General features: G+C 37.7%; 1 pseudogene across 1 annotated transcript; it reads right to left on the reverse strand.

Moving 5' to 3' along the window:
* Positions 1-2,919: 2,919 nt before the first annotated feature.
* On the reverse strand, positions 2,920-4,605 carry LOC306663031 (mesoderm induction early response protein 1-like; annotated as a pseudogene). Its single transcript has one exon. The product of its transcript is annotated as a mesoderm induction early response protein 1-like (transcript).
* Positions 4,606-17,962: the final 13,357 nt, after the last annotated feature.

Consider the following 17,962-nt stretch of genomic DNA (forward strand, 5'->3'; position numbering starts at 1 on the left):
TATGGAATGGTATAGACAGTTGAGGGATGCAAAGAGACAGTGTAGAGTGGGCAGAAGAAAGGTTTCTACTACCCACTCTGCTCTCAGGAGCAGTAAGTTCTGGATACACCTGATGGGAGCAATGATTTAAGGAAGAATAATGTGGAGAACACCTGATGTTTCTGCAGTCATGGAACCAGAAAGGCATTGCTAAGCTGGAATTTCCTGATCAGGAGCGGAAGTGAAGCTGACACTCCCCTTGAGCAGACACAGTGGAGAGAAATACCCTGTGGTGGAACCTGCTTCTGTAATAAGCAGAAGGGCAGCACTATCCTGTGTGCATGTGAGGCTGTGGAGAAAAAGCAGGTTGTAGGATTTTACCTGCAGACTGGAGCATCAAGACATTTTTTTATGTTAAAAAAATTTTAATAAGCATATTCAGAAATGATGGGAAGGGAATGGGAGAAGGTAAATATTTTCCAGTGCAAAATTACTATGCATAAATTTAAAAATGTCTAATTCCTAATTTTAAATGCCTATTTAAATATTACTTCAAATACATTTTAAAGCTCAACAGATCTTTGTTGAACTGAGTTGCAGATTCTGAACTCTATTTGAAAACATCATAAAACAATACCAAATGAAAATGATAGTGCTTTGCTGGGGTGGGAGTAGGGTAGGGGGACTAACTAACTATTAACAAAGGCTTCTTTTCCCAATGCAGTTTGCCAAGAGTTCAAGAGTTATGAAATCTACTAAATCTTAAGCAAATTAAATTCATGATATTACTAAAAATTTTAAATAGTGCAATTACATCAAATTATAGTGGCTGTGTTATGAAGAGAAGTGTGAAATGCCTGTATAAACACATAAGACAATTAAATATTTAAGAAAAGCTGAACATTATGTATTATAATAGTGGAATGTTCATTTTGCATACTTTAAAAAGACAAGAAAAGTAAAATTTTCCTAACATTTATACATGTGCGACATTTATAATCATGCCTGAGAATTTACTTCAAATATTCCTGTAATAAGTTTGTAAGAACTTCACAAACCAGCAAACAAAATGCATCTTTTAAAAAAGGTGAACATGGCAATTCTAATATTGCAACCATTTAAACAGCACAGCATTGCCATTCTTTTAAACATTTCTATAGACCATCTTTGACAAAGAACTAGGATGCTTTGGATTCATTTCATAAAATCTGGTTTAAAAATGGACCATGACCACCTGCTAAAGCTACTGCCATTCTGGACAAATTAAGGTTTTAAGTAAAACAAACAAAAACAAAAAATTCCTTGCTTCTTGAAACTTTTACCCAAAGCTTTGATTTACTTGTATATTTGTGTAACAACAGTGAATGTACATTACATGACATCAAGTGTTGTAAAGTGGTTTTTAACACTGTTTGGGGAACAAAGTTGTTCACATTGGTGAAAGGAAGCAGTCTGAACAACTGTTAATAATACTTTGTGGGGGTACAGCCTAAATGACAATTACCCCGTGCAAATCTCTACTCAGTTGCATTAGACAATTGAGCCATTAAAAAGAAGACTACGAAAGATTTATTTTAAAAAGGCATTGGCTTCTTGAACTGATGGCTAAAAATGAACTGGAAAAAGCATTTGGGGATATGTCTGTGAGAAAAGAATAGTTAATAATCTTTTATAAAATTCTGGATATAGGTTGGTCTATCAGCTGTATAAAACTACATTTCTTAACAAGAATTTTGCACTAAAAATAAAATGCCACCCTTACAAGACTATGCAGATGGATAATCCCATTTGTCATCACTCAGAGCAATGGTTTTATATATATATATATATATATATATATATATCTTATTTTCATTCTGGAAAAACATTATCAAATCTGGAAAACTGGCTTATATTGCAAAAGTCTGAAAACTTCAAACTCCATCACTTCCTCATAAAATCAAGATAGTTGACTATCAAGTTACTCCTTGTGTACTGATATCTTAATATCACTTAACCTTTTCCCCTCTACTGATTTAATGCAAAAATGGGAATTTGTAATGCATATGAAAATAACTAAACAGGAGTCTAGTCAGCATGAAACATTTAAGCTGACATTAAACCTTTGTTTTGCTTAAAAAATAATTTTGAAAATTATAGCAAATGCAAAACAAACTGTGCAATCTAAGCATCATGCTTAATTTCAGAATTCTCAAATTACTTGTCCATAAGTAGAAATTTATTTTCACTATTCTTTATGAAGGCTTTTACCACCTGGATAAGAAACAGGACTTGGTTATACACAAACACTTAAAAATTCATTAGAAAAACCTTAACAAAATAAAATGAAAACTGACAGACTCAGGATATCAATTCCTCTCATAAAAGTTTATTACCTGTACAAGTTAAGAAAATTATACAAGCTTTTTTGTATTAAGAAAGGACAGCTCGGTCAAGACATATGTACTGTAAAAATCTTTCAAAGGCTACAAAGAATCTGGAAAAATACAAAATGTATTTATTAAGCCCAGATAAGTATCCCATTGTTTAAATAAAAAAAAAAAGAATATGGAAAGACATCATTGATGTCAACAATTTTACATATACAAACCTGACAGTTTATTTTTAAACTTTTATATATATATAAAATCATGCTAGCATAACTTTTGGGATTCATAAGGGTTTTCTTAATAATGATACTCAATTTATATGGAGAGAAAATGCCTTTTATAAGGACATTTCAAGAAACTCAGAAAAACAGGTGTTAAGCAGAACTTTGAACTTGTCTTTTGGGGATATTCCTCCATATGAAACTGAAGAAAAATTATCTTGTAGTGAACTTTTATGATTAATATATCAAATGAGAAGGTACTGATTACTTCATTCAAATTTGCTAAAATTATTTTCTATATCCTTAAAGGGGTGGGACAGTTGTGCAGTAAAAGAACTTGAAAAAGGCAGAATTGTAAAATCTTATTTCCTAAAAAGTTATGATTCAATTAAAATTTCCAAATTTTAATCAATTTCTGTAGGAAATAAAAAATTTTTAAGGTAACCCATCAATCCTGAAAATTTTAGACACACCAGAATTTTCTCCAAATAAAGTAAAATAGGTCTAAAATTTAGTCATCTGTATTTTCAAGGTCTTCAAATTTTCCATGTGATATTGCTTCTTGGAAAATTTCAGAAGAACCAGGACTTTCTTTTCCATGCTATTTACCCTTCACCTGTTGGCAGGTCTCTCATCCAAATCATTTTCACTTCTTGCAGTCATATGGGCAAGTTTTGGGTCAGTGGTTAGGTTATCTGTTTCATAACCATTAGTATCCATGTCTGGTGAAGTGGTTTCTTATTTCCACCTGTTGGTCCATTGACATGTAATCCTTCAACTTTTACTTCTTCTTTGTTTAATATTTCACCTGGTCCATCAGATGACACCCCATTTTGGTTACTATTGCTTATAGTGCCATCTTCTTTCTCAAACTGGCTATTGCTGCTGTTTGAGGCAGTTGGGGGAGGGGATGGTGCTCGACTTGATGCAGAACTTTCACTTTCATCCAAAAGCTGATCCATGTAGTTCATTACACCAGGATGAAGATTATATTTCTTTTTTCCAAATTGTGTTTGCTGAGCAAAGAAATCATAATGTTCTGATTTTTTCCACATATAATAGAATGCCACACATTCACCAACTGATGTTGTTCGTACTTTATTAGCCTGAATCAAATGAAAATCTTTTCCATAGGCCTTCAACACTTGTTCAAAATTTCTACATTCTTCCTCTGTCCAAACCAATAATTCCTCTCTAGCTGCTTTTACATTAAATCTTAATCTTCTCAATGCTTCTTCTGTATCAAAATTACATTTAACCAATTCATATGATGCCTGTTCATTGTCTTTTATGTGAGATCCTTCAGGAATTGCTTCTACACCTTTCTCATCACCTGTTCTTCTAGATGCATCCTTAAGAAATACAATCACTTTATCTTCTGGTAAGTACTCAGGGTCCCACAGGAGCTGATCATTATTTTCATATACTTTTTCCTTTTCTTTGTATCTACAAATGCCAACTGGAATTTCTTCTTGAAACATGGAGCCCACCATAATCTCCTTTTTCTAGTCTTCTGATGGAATATAGTCCTCATCTTCTTCAGATTCTTCTTCTATTTCACTATTTTTATCAAAATATTTACATCCACGTGGACGGATTATTTCCTGGGTATCTTGAGAAACAACAGACTGTGATGGACCATCATTGGAAGACTGAGTTTCATCTTCCTGACCTGATGAATCCTTTATATTCTCTTCTTTATTTTTCCCACTATAGCCACTGTTGTCATCCTTATCGGCATCTTCATCATCTTCACCCTCCTCTTCTTCCTCTTGTTCCTCCTCATCTTCTTCAGGTAGTCAAACAGTACTATCATAACCATAAAGACTGAGAAGTTCATGAATTGGCATGTCACCTTCCCTTGCAAGATCCTCTATTTCAGAACTGAAGTTTGTTTCTCCTTCCATCATTTCTTCCTCTTCTAATGTTCGTTCATCATCAAAATCATGAACAAGCATGTCAGCTAATGGATCAAATTCATGGTCATCTGATGTTGCTGAACCTCCTGGACTTGAAGACTCAACAGATGGCTTCATGTTAGTAGGCAGAATGCAGGTTGTAAAAGCAGTAACATATTACATTTGAAAGCTCCATATCTAGTTTTATCCAGTGGCCTCATTTCATCAGTATATTACAAACTAATATGTTAAGAGTTCATACATTGCTGATGTTAAATATCTCACCCAAATTCTGGAAATTATTGACCCAATAGCAGTTCTCAAACACAGCATCACATCCGTCTTGTCTGCATTGAACCTCAACCAGTTGGTTCTTAACCACGTCTGAAACTCAGCCAGGCACTAGGAGAATTGAGCCACCACACCATTCTGCAGCAGATTCCCAGCGTGCCATGGATGCCAGGGAGACCCACACTGTCATCACCACAAAGTAGAAAGCAAGATATTTTGTTGCCACAGATTATGTCCCTCATTTTCAGTATATCTCCTGACAATAAAAGACTTGAAGGTGTTTGAGGAAGAGTAGAGAACTGAAATCAGGGCTCAGGTGAGCAACACCTTCCACTCAGGAGAAGGGAGTAGAGCAGAACTGCTCAGGTGTTGGTACTGGTGGCCACATCTTTGCATGTAGAACATATTAAAGCATCAAGGAACCCATTTAGTTTCATCCTTTCTCTGAAACTCAATCATTCTCCAGGACTTAATGGAAAGGTACACTGAGGTACTATAATATGTGATCTTTCTGGAAGGAGTGAAGGTTAAATACTGACTGTGAACTCAGCACCTAGGTACTTCTCTAGGACCCTGGAAGTGGTAGTGGTAGAGAATTCTTTACCTAATGTGTGGGGCTTATTCTGTTCCCTTTATTTTTTCTCCTTTCCTTTTCTTTCTATCTCTCTCTCTTTCTTCATTTTTCTCTTTCTTCCTTTCTTTCCTCTTCATTCCTTACTTTTTTCTCTCTTGAATTTGGTGTTGTAAATTTGACCCAGTTGTGTTTTACCACTCAACAATGTCCCTAGTACTACTTTCATCTTTTCTTTAGTTTCTTTCAAACTATCATTTTTGTCTATCTGCATGTATGATTATCTCAGTAAATGTGCAATTTTTACTTGATCATCTTTATCTTCACCTTGTGTAAGAGTAGATAAAATGGAAATGAAAGATTACTTAATTTCTAAGTGGAATCTAGGCACCTGCATATTTCAAGTGTTTTTTTCTTAAAGGGGCTTCCAGATTCTGCAAAGGTGAAAAGTGGTATAAACCCAGGATATTAAACAGGAGGAACACAGGGAGGGTCCAGAAAGTAATGTGGTGCTAAGCACTCCTCTTTATGACCTTGCAATTCAGAATATTCATACAATTTTTCTCCTGAGTGAGTTGCTTTGTGGTGTCTAAGGAAAGTGTTCTGGATAAAGGCTTTGCCACACAAATAAAATCTGTACCATGAATCTAATATTGTCTCTCCTGCTGACTAAAATTAAGGTATAGATTGAGGGCTCTCCCACACATATCAGAAGAGCACCTGAAGACACTCCCACAAGAATGCTGTTCATGTGGTTTCTCTCCAGTATACATTTTCTTGTAAATTCTAAGGTTAGACTTAATAATAAAGTCTTTCCCACAGAGATGACTTCGAATGGCCTCTGTACATTATGAGTTATCTTGCATCATCTAAGTGTAGAGTGCTGGCTGAAGACTTTCCCACACACATGATATTCACATGATTTCTTTCCTGTGCACCTGACCTCATGAAGCCTTAGGTCATATGATTTATGGAAGATTTTGCCACACAGATGGAGTAATACCTTGCGGTTTCTGTACAGTGTCCTATCTCTCATATTGTCTAAGTTCAGAAGATTTTCCCACACAAATGACTGTCATAGAGTTTCCTTTCAGTTTGTGTTCTATTGTTTTCTCTAGCATCAGGGATCAGTTACTAGGTCATTGTCCACACTACTGACAGTCTTCCTTTGCTTTGTAAGTTAAGCAACAATGAACAGATGCAGAGTTGTGTGTTACATCATCTTGTGTGTAATTCCATTCAAATAAATCTCCCTATGTATGTGATCTCTTTGTGAAAACATTGAATATTGTTAATGTTTTCCATATAAAGCCATATGTTAATTACTATACATTTGAATAATTAATCAACCATTAATAGCCTAAGTACAAAAACCATTATTTCTATATTCATGTGCATACTACATTACCACCAAATAGGACACATGTATTCTCTTTGATATCATCATAATACCAGGGCTGTTTTAATAGCTTCTATATACTGAAAGAAAAGTATATAAGCAGTACTCATGGATTGAAAGATAGTTTATAGCTCTTACATATTTGTTCTGAACTCATTCCTATTCTTTAGTGAATTGAAACTATGCAGAGATTTTGGTTGTTGATTTGATTATAAATAGGTAAGTTTGCTCAGTCACTAATTTTTCCACTGTGCAGTCTTCACTATACCAGCATTTGCATCCAAGAAACTTACCACTGATCTGATGATGGTCATCATTCCTTCTTATATGGTCATTGTATTGAACCTGGAGTTCTTTATGTGCAACTTCTCTGCCTACATTTCTGGTAAACAGAACTTTTTACCAGAAAACTGGGAGAATAAAAATGTGGAAATGTGTAGCTCTTCATGAGTGTATAATTGCCCAATTGGTGCTTCAGTGGAAAACATGGGTCTAATGAAGGAAAACTCTAGGTATCAGAAACACTATCACATGCATCAAAACATACAAAAGTTTCAGAATAAGAGTGCAAAATTACAAAGGAAATTGAGGTTGGGAAAGTGATAATCAGGAATATATTCAAAGTGTAAAAGGAAGATAAGGATCACTCTAAGAAAATTTAAATCCAAAATGCATTAATATTTTTTCCACCACACTCATAGACCATGGTAAGAGTACTCATCAACTCTACTTTTTCATGATAGGAAACATGACATCACAGAAGGGATTTTACCTCTCTAATCCCTCCTACACTGTAAATAATCTCAGCCATTCAGCAACAACTTTGGTTGATATTTCTAAACATACATCCCAGCCAGGCATCCATTTACATTGAGCAAAATCCTCGGTTCTTAACTCTACTCTGGCCTTCTGGAATGCCTCTTCCTTCAACCAACCACAGTATTTCTTCCCACTGCAAATGGAATACACATGATGTATTATCACAAATAAAATATATTATCCAGAAAATAATTCATGAGATATGGAGTCATGAATCATGAAATAATTCCACAGCGCTTGTAATGACAATGTTCAGACATACTGTATAACCTGGCCATTAGCATGTTTTACTGAAATCCTCTTCTCTTTTTATTTACTTAGCTTCACAGACTCATCAATGACAATTTGCCACTTTTATACCAGGAATATAGTGAAATGATGCTCACAGAAGGACCTCTGAATTCTCACGAGTGAAATGGTTGCATAATCAGTCATGAGTGTTGAAAAGGCCAGTGAATGTCTTCATATTTTGAGAACATGTGTAATATTCCATTAGATTCTCAGAATAAATGGAAGAGAGATCCTTGAAAGAGTCCCAAGATAGTTTGAGAATTGAACCTGTTGCATATGTCTTGGTATCAGTGGATAAAGTCACTATCCACTTGATGGTGCTCAGATCTTCAAACTAGGATGAAGGGGAGGCAGTTGAGCAGAATAAAACTGATCCTCTCATACTGGCCTTCTGAAGGAGAGTCACAACTCCACCATTCCTGACTCATGACACCTCCCATTCTCAGTTCTCCCTAGAGCTCCAAACTCTATCAATGACTCTCTGGTATGTGGATCCAGTCTCTTTGTTCAAATATAAAAGGAGGGCCAGTCTTGGTGATGGTCTGCATTAATTCCAGTGACTCTGGATCCTGAGCCTTGAAGACTGCAAGTCCCAAAACAGACTCAGCAATTTAGCAAGACTCTAAAAAATTTAGGAAGTCCCTTTGACAAAGTAAAAAATTAAACATTCTGGGAGTTTAGCACAGTGTAAAAGCACCACTGAGTTCAATTACCAGTAACAAAAAAGAAAAAAAGATGTAGAAGTAGCAGGAAAATAAGGATTAATGGGAGAAGGAAGACAGGATGGAAGGGAGAGTAAAGACATAACAAGAAAGAAAAAGAATAAATAGAAGAAATATCCTTGTTTCACACAGTTTATTTTTCTTGCCAGTCCTCTGCAGTAATTAATTCAACTAATATTTGAATTTTCTACTTCAATAAGCACACAGGAGGGAGAAGAGAGAAAGGTGTCAGTTGTTTCAATTCTGAGTATAACATTTCCAGCCATATTGTGGTAAAACCCACAAATATCAACACAACAAATTTTTAAGATACCCGGGGTCCAGGACATGGAGGGCTGGGTTGTTTCTTAGTCCCTGTTGCTGTTTCCATGAAAAGTGTGGCTGATTGGAGTAAAACAAACTCATGCCCTCATGCTTACTGGGCAAGATCTAGATCAATGAGGTTCTTCCTTCAATGCCTGCAGAAATTCTCAGTAGTTCAATCTATGCCTGCAATCCTTCTTCCAGGGGCATGGTTGTAGGTGGAAAATCTGTGGGTCTAGAGGAAAATCAGAAATTTGTGTGGGAAAATGGAGGAGGACTGCCCCACCCAGCCACATCCACAGAAGTTGGAATCCATTCTTGCTCCCCTTGTGTATGTAATTACCATGCCAAGACCAGAGTTATCTAGGGGTGGAACTCAATTTGTAGGTGACCTACATAAAGGTCAGATACAAATTTCCTGATTGCAGAACCTTCAGCATGGCACAGCTGAATGAATTTCATTGCAAACTCCTCTTATGATGGGCTGACAGATCTGGCTCCATGAGAATGTTATAGGCCAGACTATAAGGGAAATGACTAAACAGACTCCATTTTGCTCTGAGACTCCATGTTATGTAGGAAATAAACTTCTCCCATGGGAACACCCTGCCTCAGTACCCATCATCAGTTACTTAGCATGACATGTTTAGCAATACAAAATGACAATTCTTATGTAATAAAAAATTGCTCTCTTTTGATTCCTATTCTTTTAAACAATGTACCATGTGAATGGTGATTGGATGTTAGTAACCATTCTTCTGCATGTACATAGGTAAGGATTACTTTGACCCACTTTCCCCACTGTTGATGATCTCATTATGATAGTTTGTAATTTTAAATCATTGAAACAGACTTATGATTGATGTGATTTTTGGTATAAGAACCCCTACAACCCTATGCTCAGGGCTGTTCTTCCAATGACCAATTTTGGGGACATTGTGTAAGACAGTAAGACAGCCAGCTTAATAAAGACTCTCAATTTTGTACTTCTCAGTGGTTTTCAGTCTGTTCTTAAGTTTAACCCCATAACACTCTATAGTAGGAAACAGAATCTGCCATAGACAGATTCTGTCTCCAGCACCACTACTTCTGGAATCCTCTGTAAGGGATCTCAAAATTGAGGTACTAAGGATATAGTCAGTGTTTAATATTCACTCCTTCATGAAAGATCCCACATTCTGCACCTCAGTGAACATTTCTTGAAGTACTTGAGGAAGATAGAGATTCAAGGAAAAAGAGAATGAATGGTGTCACAGATGTCTTAAGATGTGATACACTGCAAAGATGTAGCCATGAGTACCAACACCTGAGCAGCTATGCTCTACTCCCTTCTCCTGAGTGGAAGGTGCTGCTCACCTTAGCCCTGATTTGAGGTGTCCACTCTTCATTAACATCCTTCATGTCATCACTTATCAGGATATATATTGAAAATAAGGGACATCATTATAGGTATGAGGACATAGTCTATAAGAATACAATGTCTTTATACTCTAACCTGCAAGGAACCTCCCCAGAGCCAGTATTTTTTGAAGAGCTTCACATGCACTCAACATACTGCTCCCCTTCTGCTCATCACAGAAGCATGGCTTCACTGCAGGATCCTTCTCCCCACTGTGCCTGCTGAAGGGGAAGGTCAGCTCCACTCCTGCACTGTGTGTGAAATTGAAGAACAGCCTTGACTTTCTCAGGTTCACCAGCTGCAGAAACCACCTGGATTTCTCCATACCTTACTCATTTAAGAATTTTTTCCCTGAAGAAGCCCAGAACTCAGTACTCCTGAGAACAGATCTGGCAAAAGACCTCTTTCCTCCCCCTCTCTCCATGATTTCTTCTCATCCCTCCACTGTATTTTCCTTCCTTCCTTTCCTGGACTTGCATCTGCCATTCCATGTTGCTGTCACCAAAGTGTATGTGAATGAACTCACACATTACTTGGGGTTCCCAGCACAAGCACCTGTACATATGACACTGAAAAACAGGTGAGGAACCAGGAAAGGTAAAGTCAAGTCTTCTCTGATGCAATAATGTATATTGGATTTATAAAGCCGCCTTGCCCACACATCGATTTTTATGTATCTCCGTTTATTCAGTCTCAGATATCAAGTGATCTTTCAGGGAGCAAATGGTGAGTACCACAAGAAAGGCTGTAGCATTTTCAAAACATAGTTAAGCATTGTTATATCTTAGGGACTGAGGCCTGTGAAACATTAATTCCAGGGATCTTTAATATCCTAAATGTTTTTCTGGAATCTTATGGTATAGAGAGGCAGTACAGGGAAAGAGGAGAATATACAAGTTTGAGGACACTGTGCCCGATTTCAACAAAAGAACAAACATTTGGGTGAATTGATTAGACAAAATGCCTGCTCATATCACTGGAGGGGCCTAATTTACCTGTGAGGAGGTCCCAGGATAGGCTTTCATGAGTTGTAAATGGGCAATTGAGTGGTAGAGGCAGAATGATTGATTACCTCACCCAGACTCTGACCCATGTCACCACCTTTCTTCACATTTACACAAATATCCACTATGCTGGGGCCCTCCTCTGGTGGGGGTACTCTCTACTCCACAGCTCTCTTCTGCTGGTGCTTCTCATTCTGCTTTTAATGAGCCTCTGTGACACAAGCTGTGAGGAACCACCTACACTTACTCATGTTGCGGAAGTCAGTTGCCTCTTTCTCAGATACAGAGATTGGGATTTCCTGAGTCATTGAGAAAATAAAAGTAAATTCATAACCACAGAGAAAATGGAATCTCTCTTGGACTTTCTTTACAATTTGCTTTTGAGCAGAACTCTGATCATGGAGTAGATCAGTGGAATATGTGCAAGACAACTGGGTATGGGAGGAAGGAAGAAGGGCAATTACTGAGTCTGAGCTAGAACATTATCTTCCATTCTTTTATAATCTTGTTGAAATTAATGCAAGATTTATATAATTACCATATACAATTTAAATAATTACAGAAAACTACAGCTTGAATAACTATAATAACACAGAAAAACAAAAGATGAAGGGAGTAATCATAATATATTCAGTTATAAATGAAGGGACTTAAGGGAAAAAATAACAGAATGAATCAAACAACATTACTCTATGTAAATTTATGATTACACAAATGGTATGCCTTTACGCCATGTACAAACAAATGCAAAATGTTTTGAGCTCTTTATATATTGCAAATATTAATCCTCTGTCAGTAGAATTCCTAACAAGGAATTTTCTCCCATTCTGTGTTCTCTCTCATCACATTCTGAATTGATTTTATTTTTGAGTAAAAGTTTTGTAGTTTGATTCTATCCCATTTATTAATTCTTGGCTTTATTTCCTGTGTTTTAGAGGTTCTCTTGAGACAGTCATTGCCTCTGCCTAGAAGCTGGTGTACTGACTCTTAATTTTCCTCCTAGAAATTGAATAGTGTCTCTCTCATGTAATTCCAAGTCTTTGATCCATATTGTGTTGATTTTTGTGCAGGATGAGAGACAAACATCTAGTTTCATTCCTCTGCATATGGATAATGAGTTGTGCCAGCACCATTTGTTAAAGAGGCTGTGGTTTTCCCAGTGTATGTTTCTGGCATCTTTTTTTCAGGATCAGATGACTGTAGATGGGTGGCTTTTCTCCATGTCGTCCCTTCTGTCCCATTGCCCTCTGTGTCTGTATTCATACCACTACCATGTAGTTTTGTTATTATTCAGCTCCTTTCCTTTGCCCTACTGTTCCTCCATGATGTTCTGCCTGACTCTGGACCCAGGGATGTGGAGTCAGTTGAGTGTGGACTGAGCACTCTGAAACTGTTCCTCCTCTATATTGTTCTTGTCAGCTCTATTGGTCAGAGTGATGAAGAAGGTGACAAAAATCATACTGAATGGCTTCATTTTTTATGCTAAAGTTCTGATCTGTAAGGAAAAGAACAGTGGAGTGCTCACAGAGGTCAGTTATTTTTGTCAACACCATCTTGTCAGATCATAGTTTTGAGTGTGGAGTGAAGGTTCCTAACACTGCAACTGGGAACCAAAATCCATGTTCAAACACCCCGGGAGGACTTGGAAATTCCAAGCCTGTCACTTAGTGGTGAGGAATACCCTCAAATACTAAGGTGACAGTGAGGACACACAATGGCTCCTCCCTAGTGTCTTTAAGGGATCTAGAGGAAGAAGACAAGCTGTGCCAACACCTTTGCTGACCTCACAGGGATGGGTTGCTACTCCTGTAATGGCAGGTGGCTCAGTATAATTTTGCCTTCATGAATATTTCAGAAACAGTAAATCAATTGATAGTTTCCTGAAAACTCATGTGCTGCTGAGTTTTTCTATTTTGAATGTTGAGTGTATTTGGACATTTGGCTTAAAAAGAGGAAAATTCAATTGAGGAAATGGGGTGGACCCTACTGCAAAATGATCTTACAACTGAAAGTTTCAGGGAAGAGTTGTGACCAGGGAAGATCTTGTAAAGACAAAGAGAGACCTACACGTACAAGGCAAGTGCACAAGTCTCAGGAGAAACAGACCCTCCAGACCCATTGATCTCAGATTGCTGGCCTCCAGAATCATGAGAAAATCAGCTTGTATTAAAAGCCACCAGGTCTCTGTCTTGTTGTTTCTGGCTAGGTGGAAACCATAAAATACATGTGGGGTAAGAAAGGGATACCTATACTTAAAAATGTAAGAGACTTTTGTGGCTCTGGACTCTATAGGACAAATTGCATGTGAAATACAAGGTTTTTCATTTATGTATATAAGTGTATATAGGAGGTATGATTCCACCATTTTTAATAGTGATCATGTTCACATTCTTTTAAATTTTGATCCTGGACTATGAATGGAGCACTGTGCCTATATCTCTTAGGGTGAACTGAATTCTCCTTGTGCTTAGAGCAGGTTTAAGACTCTTAGGAATGTCTAGGATTTCATGGAGAGGAGTCAGGATATTTTGTAAATGTGTTGAGTGTCATGATTTCCTTCTTCATCCATGTTTTTTTTTTTTTTTTTTTTTTTTGGAAAATTGTTTGGACTGCATGTGAGTTCATAAAGAGAGGAAGAGTGCAGGAAGCAAAATCAATGGCCATACATCCACTGGTGAGCACAGAATGGCTTTTTCTTTTTCAATTTCAGCCCTACTGAGAGAGATGCCAATTCTTCAGTGCCAGCAGGTGTTAGTCCTGTAGCCCCAACTCTGGAGTGATCTTCATGGGTCAGGAACTCATCATCAGGCAGGTAATCTACTTCCTGTCATGACACCACTGTACTATGGTACCATTCCTGGCCGTGTACTTCCACAAGGCATGGGAGATACTGTATCTGACATTCTGCCTCTGACTTGGTCTGAAATCATTGCTGCTTAGTGATGCTATTCATTGCAAGGTGTTTGGATTGTGGTGAATGCAGACCAGAGGAACCAGTGAGGAGTGGAACATTGCAGCCCAACATGGAGGCAGATATTCCAGCAGGTGAATTCAGTTGACCCAGTGGCACAGGCATTGGAGTGAGAATGAGGAAAAGGAAGGGGGTAGGCTAGAGAAGGCATGAGAAGTAACTTCTTTTTTCTAATTTAAACTTGGAGTTCAATGGAATACATTTCAAACTTTTGAGAAGGTCCCAAAAGATACCTAAAACAATCATGATCATTCCTCTTCCCAGTGTTGGTACAACTGACTAATAAACCATTCCAAATTGTATATAGGAAGTCATGTTAACTTAATTGCTGTTGTTCCATTAAAAATATACTAATGAATAACATAGTAGATAGAGCTGAATTTTTGAGACCAAAATTTTAGACAACCAGTCAGGAAACAGAGAAGCAAGATCAAGGTGTCAGAGACATATTGAAGAGTAGTGTTTGGAACTCCAGAGAGAATTGAGAATGGTAGTTGTACCATAGGGATGCTCATGCTAGGCATCTGCTTCAGAATACAAGTCTCAGAGTCTTTGCCTTTAGCTGCCGAAATGTCTGTCCTTAACCTTATTCTGACCTCCTCAGTCACATCATGAGAAGAGTGACTGTTCCTACTGAGATCAAAATACATGTGGGTTGTTCAGTTCTCAAAAGTTCTAGGGGTTGGTCCATGAATGTCTGCATTGTTCTGCTTATAGGCTTATAGTTTATAAGTGTTTAAAGATAGGAAGAAGTTCACATACCTTTTAAAGTCTCATGTTACTAACCATTTCATAGATGGGGATCTAAATTATATCTTTGTGAAAATATTACACAGAATCATTGTTTAAGACTGATAAATTATCATTAAGCTTTACCTGGTGACAACTCTGTAAAGTTGTTTGAATAAATGAGGATTTAAATTTTACTCAAGGTTGCTCCATAACTCTGCTTTCAAGCAGAGGATATCTGTTTCTTGGTAAGGCACTTTTTGCTGCTTATTGAGCCCCTGCTGTTTACCCCATTTGTCTGCTGTGATCACCTACAATCTGTCAGCATATTGACGCATTTTTTGAGTGCAGATTGCTCACTGTGAGGCACCTATCATCCACCATTTGCCTGCCTCTCACCTGTCCATTGCCTGCATTACACCTATCCGTCACCCAAGGCACAAGGTTCACCTCCCAATCATCCAAAAGAGTCAGAAACTGATCACAGTGCACCAGTAGAACACCAGCTGCCTGCTGTTGCCTGGAAGTTCACTGTTACTGTACCTGCAGGTTTGATTACACGTGGCTGCTGCCATTTTGACACAATATCCAGGCCCCTTAGGAACCCTGACCAGACTGACTGAGCCCCATCTCCAGGATCCCTCAGCCCAACCAATCACTCCCTGCCTCTGGGGCCCTCACATCGACAGCTCCCTGCTGCCAGGACCCCCAGACCAACTGACTGTGCCCTATAATTGGGACACCAGACAGACTGATTACAACTGCCCTCCAGGATCCCATAACCACACCAAACACCTGACCTCCAGGACCCCTGCCTGACCAACCACATCCCACCTCCAGGACCTCCTGCTGAGGATAGCCACACCCTGAGCTGCAGCTCCTCGTTTGCCAACACATTTCGAGCCAGAGCAGCCATCCTAGATAATCCTGGAAGCTGTAGCTCGGATTGTTAGGTGGGGCAAAACCCATCCTGAGACACCTGCTGGATGCTTGAAACTCACTGTCAGGTACCTCTCATGCATCAGGCTACTGAAGTCTGAGAGTTTTCATTACTATATGACTGTTATACTGTAGATTTTCTTTTTCTCCTTATTGAAAAAGTTTAAGTTTTTATTTCTTTACTTTTTTTGCTCACTTTTCCTTTTGTTTACCTGTTCCCTCAGAGTCTCTTTCTCCCTTTTTTTTGCATGCTAATATCCAATTTCTTCTGATTACACTCTCACACTTTCTATTATCTAGAACTTCTGTATATTCTTTGCTTATCCCATTAACAGCTACATTCTACATCTCTCTGCATCCTCTTTGTCCTCCATTAGAAACTGCAGACCTTATTGCAGTTCTGTTTGTTTTACTGAAGATAATATTGAAATTCATTCTGTTTATTATGACAATTTGTTATTGTCCTCATAGGAGCTATTTGGTCTAGGATTGCATAGTGTCTGAATTGGGCACTGCTAATATTAACCTGCCCTTAAAGAAAGGGTTTTGGGGAAAACCTATGGGGCCACTATAGCCTATAGGGGGAAATCTGCAATACCCCAGATCTGTACTGCTAGGGGGGAAGATACACGAACAACATAAAAAAACAAGGGAAGAAAATGATCCAAACAAATATAGATTCTATATTAATAGAATCCAATGGCAGTATGTTAGAAGAAATGTAAGAAAAGGACTTCAGATTATACATGATTAAGATGATTTGCCAAGAAAAGGATGAGATAAGAGAGCAAATGCAGACAATGAATGATAATACCAATAAGCTGAAAGAGCAAGTGCAGGAAGCAAAAGATCATTTTAACAAGGAGATAGAGATTCTCAAAAAAAATCAAATGGAAATCCTTGAAATGAAGGAAATAATAAACCAAATAAAAAACTCAGTGGAAAGCATCACCAACAGACTAGACCACTTGGAAGACAGAACCGCAGACAATGAAGACAACATATTTAATCTTGAAAATAAAGTTGCCCAAACAGAGAAGATGGTAAGAAATCATGAACAGAATCTCCAAGAACTATGGGACATCATGAAAAAAACAAATTTAAGAATTATTGGGATTGAGGAAGGCACAGAGATACAAACCAAAGGAATGAACAACCTATTCAATGAAATAATATCAGAAAATTTCCCAAACCTGAAGAATGAAATGGAAAATCAAATACAAGAGGCTTACAGAACACCAAATGCACAAAATCACAACAGGTCCTCACCAAGGCACATTATAATGAAAATGACTAACATTCAAAATAAACATAGGATTTTGAAGGCCACGAGAGAAAAGCTTCAGATTACCTATAGGGGGAGACCAATATGGATAGCAGCCAACTTCTCAACGCAGACTCTAAAAGCTAGAAGGGCCTAGAACAACGTATTTCAAGCTCTGAAAGAACATGGTTGCCAACCAAGAATCCTATACCCAGCAAAACTAACCGTCAGATTTGAAGATGAAACAAAAACCTTCCATGATAAACAAAAGTTAAAAGAATTTACAAATAGAAAACCTGTGCTACAGAATGTTCTCAACAAAATATTCCATGAGGAGGAAATGAAAAATAACAATGAAGATCAGCAAAGGGAGGAACTACCTTAGAGAAAAACCACTCAAAGGAGAAACAAAGCCAAATGACTGGGAATACAAATTATATCTCAATAATACCCCTGAACGTGAATGGTGTAAACTCATCAATCAAAAGACATAGACTGGCAGAATGGATTAAAAAAGAAAGACCCAACAATATGCTTCCTGCAAGAGACTCATCTCATAGAAAAAGACATCCACAGACTAAAGGTGAAAGGATGGGAAAAAACCTACCACACACATAGACTCAGTAAAAAAGCGGGGATTTCCATCCTTATATCAGATAAAGTGGACTTCAAGCCAAAATTAGTCAGAAGAGATAAAGAATAACATTTCATACTGCTTAAGGGAACGATAAATCAGGAAGACGTAACAATAGTAAATATTTATGCCCCCCAAAATGGTGCATCTCTGTATATC

The sequence above is a fragment of the Sciurus vulgaris genome (assembly GCF_902686455.1).
Source record: "Sciurus vulgaris genome assembly, chromosome: 5".
In the NCBI taxonomy this organism is placed as follows: Eukaryota; Metazoa; Chordata; class Mammalia; order Rodentia; family Sciuridae; genus Sciurus; species Sciurus vulgaris.